This window comes from Bubalus bubalis, chromosome 12 (assembly GCF_019923935.1).
Source record: "Bubalus bubalis isolate 160015118507 breed Murrah chromosome 12, NDDB_SH_1, whole genome shotgun sequence".
In the NCBI taxonomy this organism is placed as follows: Eukaryota; Metazoa; Chordata; class Mammalia; order Artiodactyla; family Bovidae; genus Bubalus; species Bubalus bubalis.
Window position 1 is genome coordinate 48979334 of NC_059168.1, and position 6000 is coordinate 48985333.

The following is a 6000-nucleotide window of genomic DNA, read 5'->3' on the forward strand; positions in this document are numbered from 1 at the left end:
TTTTAGTGAAAAGCCATCCTCTGACTTGTCTCCCTGCCTTACCCCCTTCCTGCTTCCTAGAACCGTCTTCTTTCTTGAGACCAAGCTCCTGCATCCCCTCTGTGGGTCCCCTCACAGCAAACAAATTATTAGGTGTTTCCGCCAGGAGCTTCCTTCCACTCCAAGCCCACCTGGCCTGGCCAGGGCCCTGTCCTTTCCACCCCCGGGATGTCTCTCCTTCCAGTGACTCAGAACTCTCACCTGCATGGATGATGACTCTGGCCAGGGCTGTGGCCACCTCAGGCCTGACCCTTCAGGCAGCCAAAGGTCATTCTGAGTTACCCTCACGTTTGTTTGAGTCCAAAAGAGTGAGGTAGGAGCAGTGAAATTTAAAAAGTATCTGGAAAAAAAAAAAAAAAATACAGAAACCCTTTTTCTACACGTAGCCATCCAGTTTAGGTCTCCAAAAGAAGAAAAGCCCAGACAAATAAATCTGGGAGGCTGAATGCCAAAGGTGTTTGTCAGGAGAAGAAAAATACTGCCATCCTCCCAGGATAAGCCATGGGATTGGCCCTGGAACAAGATGCTTTATCTCACCGTTGGCGCCTGAGGCCTGAGGCCTGGCAGCAGCAGCAGAATCACCAAAAAGACAGTGGCCTGAGTTAGACAAGCAGGCCTTGTGAAGGGCTGAGGACTCAAGCCCCGCCCCTCTCTGCCCTCCCTCTCGATTTCTCTATTCTGCTGTCTGTCCCAGCACCCTGCTGTCTTCTCCCTCCTGTTTCTACTCGGTGCTCTATTCTTTGTTTTTCTCAGAAGGGGTCTCGCGGGGGTCCAAGAGTTAGGAAGCTGTACAACCTATGGGCAGATCCCCAGAGGCCCCGCTCTCCCCCGTGTCCACGGCCATAATTCACATCTTCTATTTCTTCTCTTCTGCCAGACAAAGCTGAGCACACATTAACAGTGTTAACATGATAAATATCAGCAGCTCTGACCTTTCTCTCTTGGGTCCTGGAGTCACCCTGACTCCCAGGCTCCGACTCGCCTGTACTTAAAGTGGATTAGCACTTCCGCTAGGCTGCAGGGCCCTGCACTTGGGCTTGATGGGAATCAAAACAGAGATTACCTTATTTGACTTAAAAAAAAAATTTTCCATTTGAAAGATAGAATCCCTCAGAGAAGTACACTGGGGCTTACACATATACAATTTTAAATTGGATTTTAAAAATAGTTTGCCAGCTGTTTGCTAGGTTGGGCCTTAGGTCTCGTCCTTGATTGATGTTGAGGCCATTTGGGAAATGAGGCCAAAAGGGGACAGAGAGACTGGCAAGGCAGCAGGATCCCGGATGCCTGAGGCTGTTCCCAGGAGCCCTGGCAGTTGTTGCCATGGGCCTTTGGAAAGCCTTGGAGCCATGGCACCGAAGTCTATTTCTCGCCCAGAGAGACTGAAGGAGCTTGGATCACCTCCCCCGACCTCATCTCATCCCTGCACCGCTGCTTCTAGGCCAAGGTCTGAAAAAAAGAGCGATGAAGGAGGACTGCTCTCAGCTGGAAGGGTCTTTCACATTTTTTGTGGCTAAATACTTATTTTAGCTCCTTGTGTCACCTTCGAATGATACATACATGGGCTCTGCTCAGAACACTCATCCCCCTGTGCTTTTTTCCTGCCTGGCTGTTTTTCCTCTCTCAGGCCTTACCCAGGATGTCACTTTCTAAGGGATAGCAGAGGGCCAGCACGTTGGGGTTTAAATCCTGGCTGAGGGGACTTCCCTGGTGGTCCAGTGGTTAAGAATCCATCTTGCAATGTAGGGGACTTGGGTTACATCCTTGGTCAGGGAACAAAGATCCCACACTTAGATTCCCCCCACCCAACACAGCCAAAAACAAATAAAATAGCATTGCATTAAAGAGTAAATAAATCACATATTAAAAAAAAAAATCCTGGCTCAGCACTTCCTAGCTGTGTGACCTTGGGCTGGTCACTTAACCTCTCTGTGCCTCGGTTCCCTCATCTGTAAATGAAATGGGGATAGTAATAGCATCTACCTGACTAGGACTGTTGAGAGGACTCAGGAATTCATATATGGGGATAGAATATCTAAGTGCCTATCTGTTTACAATAGCCAAGACATGGAAGGAACTTAAATGTCCATTGACAGAGGAATGGTTAAAGAAGGTGTGGTAAGTATACACAATGGAATATTATTCAGTCATTAAAAAGAATGAAATAATGCCATTTGCAGCAACATGGATGGACCTAAAGAGCATCATGCTGAGTGAAGTCAGACACAGAAGGAGAAATATCATATGATATCCCTTATATGTGGAATCTAAAAAGAAATTATACAAATGAACTTACTCTCAAAAGAGAAAGAGACTCACAGACATAAAATGAACTTACGGTTGCCGGGGAGCAAGGGATAATTAGGGAGTTTGGGATGGTCATATACACACTGCTGTATATAAAATGGATAACCAACAATGGACCTATTATGTAGCACATGGAACTTTACTCAGTGTTATGTGGCAGCCTGGACGGTAGGGGAGTTTAGGGGAGAATGGATACATGTATATGTATGGCTGAGTCCCTTTGCTGTTCACCTGAAACTATCACAACATTGTTAATCAGCTATATCCCAATACAAAACAAAAAGTTCAAAAGAAAAAATATGTAAAATGCGTAGAACATAGCCTAGCACACAGTAGCATCTGCTTTTATTAACCCCCAAAGCACATCTCCCCAGGCTCAGTTGCCTGCTGCTGTGTTCCCCTCTCCACCCCCGCCCCTCACCTCCTGCGTCGGTGTACCACCTGGCCTCGGTTATCCTATTGCTTAATTAGGTAACTGTCTTCTCCGGAGGGCAGGAAGCATGTCTTTCACTGGCCAGTCCTTATAACCTAAACCCATCCAGCTTATGACATACTTAAGAAATGTAATGTGGTTTTGTTTTGTTTTTGAGTTATTCTTTAGCTCCTAAAAAAAAAAAAAAAAAAAAAAAAAAAGACTTTCACAATTTCAACTTGCAATCATTTTTATTTCCTTCTATTTCGACAATAACAATTTTATCCATACCTGAGGTTGCTTTTCACAATTCATTGTACTGTCTACCTCTTATCAAACTAGCTGGTTTATACTCTCATGCAAAAAATCTTCTTACCATAGGCTTCACTATCTGCATTATTATTTTCTTTAAAAAATTTAAAAAATGTGAACCTCCGGGGTGGTGCATTGGATAAGAATCCACCTGCCAGTGCAGGGGACACAGGTTCGATCCGTGATCCAGGAAGATCCCACGCGCGGTGAAACAACTAAGGCTGTGACCCACGACTTCTGAGCCTGTGCTCTAGAGCCCATGAGCCGCAACTACTGTGGCCTGGACTCCTAGAGCTTGTTCTCTGAAACAAGAAAAGCTACCACTAGAACCCCACACACTGCAAGGAAGAGTAGCCCCCACTTGTGGCAACTAAAGAAAGCTCTCGGGAAGCAATGAAGACCAAGTGCAACCAAAAAAAGAAAAAAAAATTTAATACAGTTTTAAAAGGTTACTTTCCATTTAGAGTTTATTACGAAGTCTCGGTTGTGTTCCCCACGTTATACAATACATCCTCAGCCTATCTTACATTCAGTAGTTCATGCCTCCCACTACCCCCCAAGAAATGTTTTTGATCACAATACTAAATGAAAAACAAAAAAGAACAAATGCCAAAAGGCAAATGGGATCCAGAAGACAGAGCAACTTGGGGCTCCTAGGTCATTTTTCTCCATCTTCATTTGCTCTGTGTATGTACTTGGCCTTTTCATTTTGTTTGTCTGACTGTTAAACAAAGAGTTGATGAGTTTTGAGTTCCGGAAGTATGAGGGTAAGACTTTGTAGTCACGTCTTTCGCAGGAGACTTCTGCCCCTATCTTGTTTTCCAAAATCTAATTAAATATTAAATGCATATAAAAGAACAGATCATATGAAAAAACAGAAAAAATTAAGACCCAACTACCTACAACCCAGCTTAAGATAGAACTTACAACCTGTACCACTGAAGCCCCTCTGGTGTACTTCTTCCAATCCCTAGCCCCCTGCTAAATTTTTGTTACTTATTCTCTTGCATGTCTTCATAATTTTACCCTAAAATATCCATCCCTAACCAGTATACTGGTCTTGCATGCTTCTAAACTTAATATAAAATAAATCATATGGTATGTATTCTTTTTTTAATTTTTTAAAATAACTTTATTTATTTTTGGCTGTGCTGGGTCTTTGCTGCACTGGTTTTTCTCTAGTTGTGGTGAGCAGGGGCTACTCTAGATGTGGTGTTCAGGTTTCTCATTGCAGTGACCTCTCTTGTTACTGAGCATGGGCTCTAGGGCATGTAGGCTTCAGTAGTTGCGGCTCCTGGGCTCTAGAGCACAGGCTTAGCAGCTATGGCACACAGACATAGTTGCTCCGTGGCAAGTGGGATCTTCCCAGACCAGGGATCGAACCTGTGTCTCCTGCACTGACAGGTGAATTCTTTATCACTGAGCCACCAGGGAAGTCCCACGGTGTGTATTCTTTGATTTGCTTTTCTCACCACTCACAGTGATATTTGTGATGTTCCTTTCTGCTGTGGTCTGTAGCTGTATAATATTCTGCTACATGAATACTCTGCCATGTTTGGTTTTTTCCCTCCGTTTGACTCTCAATGGATCTTTGGATTATATGCAACTTGTTTTTTGCTATCGCCAGCAGTGTTGCTATGAACATTCTTGCATGTGACTGCTGGGGCCCATGGTCAAGAGTTTCTCTAGGGTTATTTCTGGATTTAAGGTTTACACATTTTCAACATGTCTAGATAATGCTAAATTGATTTTCCAGAGGGATTCCAGCTTCCCATATGGGCCCAAGCCTCAGTCCCTGTTCTGTTCATCCTCAAGTTCTAGCAGACCTGTTGGAAAAGAGCTTTGCAACAGGGCCAGAGAGAAGCCTGTCAGCTTGTACTGCAGTGACCCCTACTTCTGGGCACAGGAGGTGACAGGCTGGCCCGGGCAACCTGGGAAATCTCCCCTGGTGGCTTGGTTGGAGTCTCTGGCTCACAAGCATCACTCAGAGAGCCACACAGAGAGGAGCAAACTCTGTTGACCCAAAGCCAAAAAGGCCAATGAAAACCAAACAAATGTTTGGATTCAACATTCTGCCTAACCCATTTCTTCTCAAGATAACAAAAGTTTTAATACTTCTTTGATTAAGTAGAAATGGTACCAAAAAAAAAAAAAAAAACCCCATTAATTTCCTTGTTACAGGTTACCTTTAAATTTACTAGTTTTAAAATCCCTAAATGTCTTGAGTGTAGTAGGCTTTCCACAAATATGGACTTTTATTTGGGGCATTTGCCGTGTCGGTCAACAGGATTAATCAGGCATGTAGCTACCAAAGCCAAAAAGAGAAATCCTTGATTTCTCTTTTTGATTATTTTTGTTGCCCTTTGATTATTTTTTTGTCCTTATAATAATAATTTTTTAAAAAGAGAACTTCCCTGGTGGTGCAGTGGTTAAGAATCCACCTGCCAATGCAGGGGACACAGGTTCGATCCCTGGACTGGAAAGATTCCATATGCTGTGGAGCAACTAAAGCCCACATGCCACAAATACTGAGGCTGTGTTCTACAGCCTAAGAGCCACAACTACTAAAGCCCACATACACTTGAGCCTGTGCTCTGCAACAAGAGAAGCCACTGCAATGAGAAGCCGGAGCACTGCAACTAGAGAAAAGCCCATGGGCGGCAACGAAGACCCAGCCCAGCCAAAAAATAAATAATTTTTATAAAATAAAAAAAGATGCAACAGCGAGACCTGATGAATCCCTAGGGCCTGTCGTGACTTTCTCCTGGAAATCCTTTCATGTTTGGCCGCTGTCAGCTCAGTACGGGTGCCCTGGCCCAGTTTCTCTGTCTAGGAAGAAGTTCAGAGCTCATTGGTCACTCATGTCTCCTTTGGAAAAGGCACATTGATCCTTCAAGAAAATGATCTTTGGGGCAATTTGTAGGCAAAAT

General features: G+C 44.0%; 1 long non-coding RNA gene across 1 annotated transcript in view; it reads right to left on the reverse strand.

Moving 5' to 3' along the window:
- Positions 1-661, reverse strand: part of LOC123328533 — a 28798-nt gene extending 28137 nt beyond the window's left edge. Inside the window, exon 1 of the long non-coding RNA XR_006543413.2 lies at positions 241-661. This is a non-coding gene — a long non-coding RNA (uncharacterized LOC123328533). The remainder of the gene's footprint in view (positions 1-240) is intronic.
- Between the last annotated feature and the right edge of the window lie 5339 nt (positions 662-6000).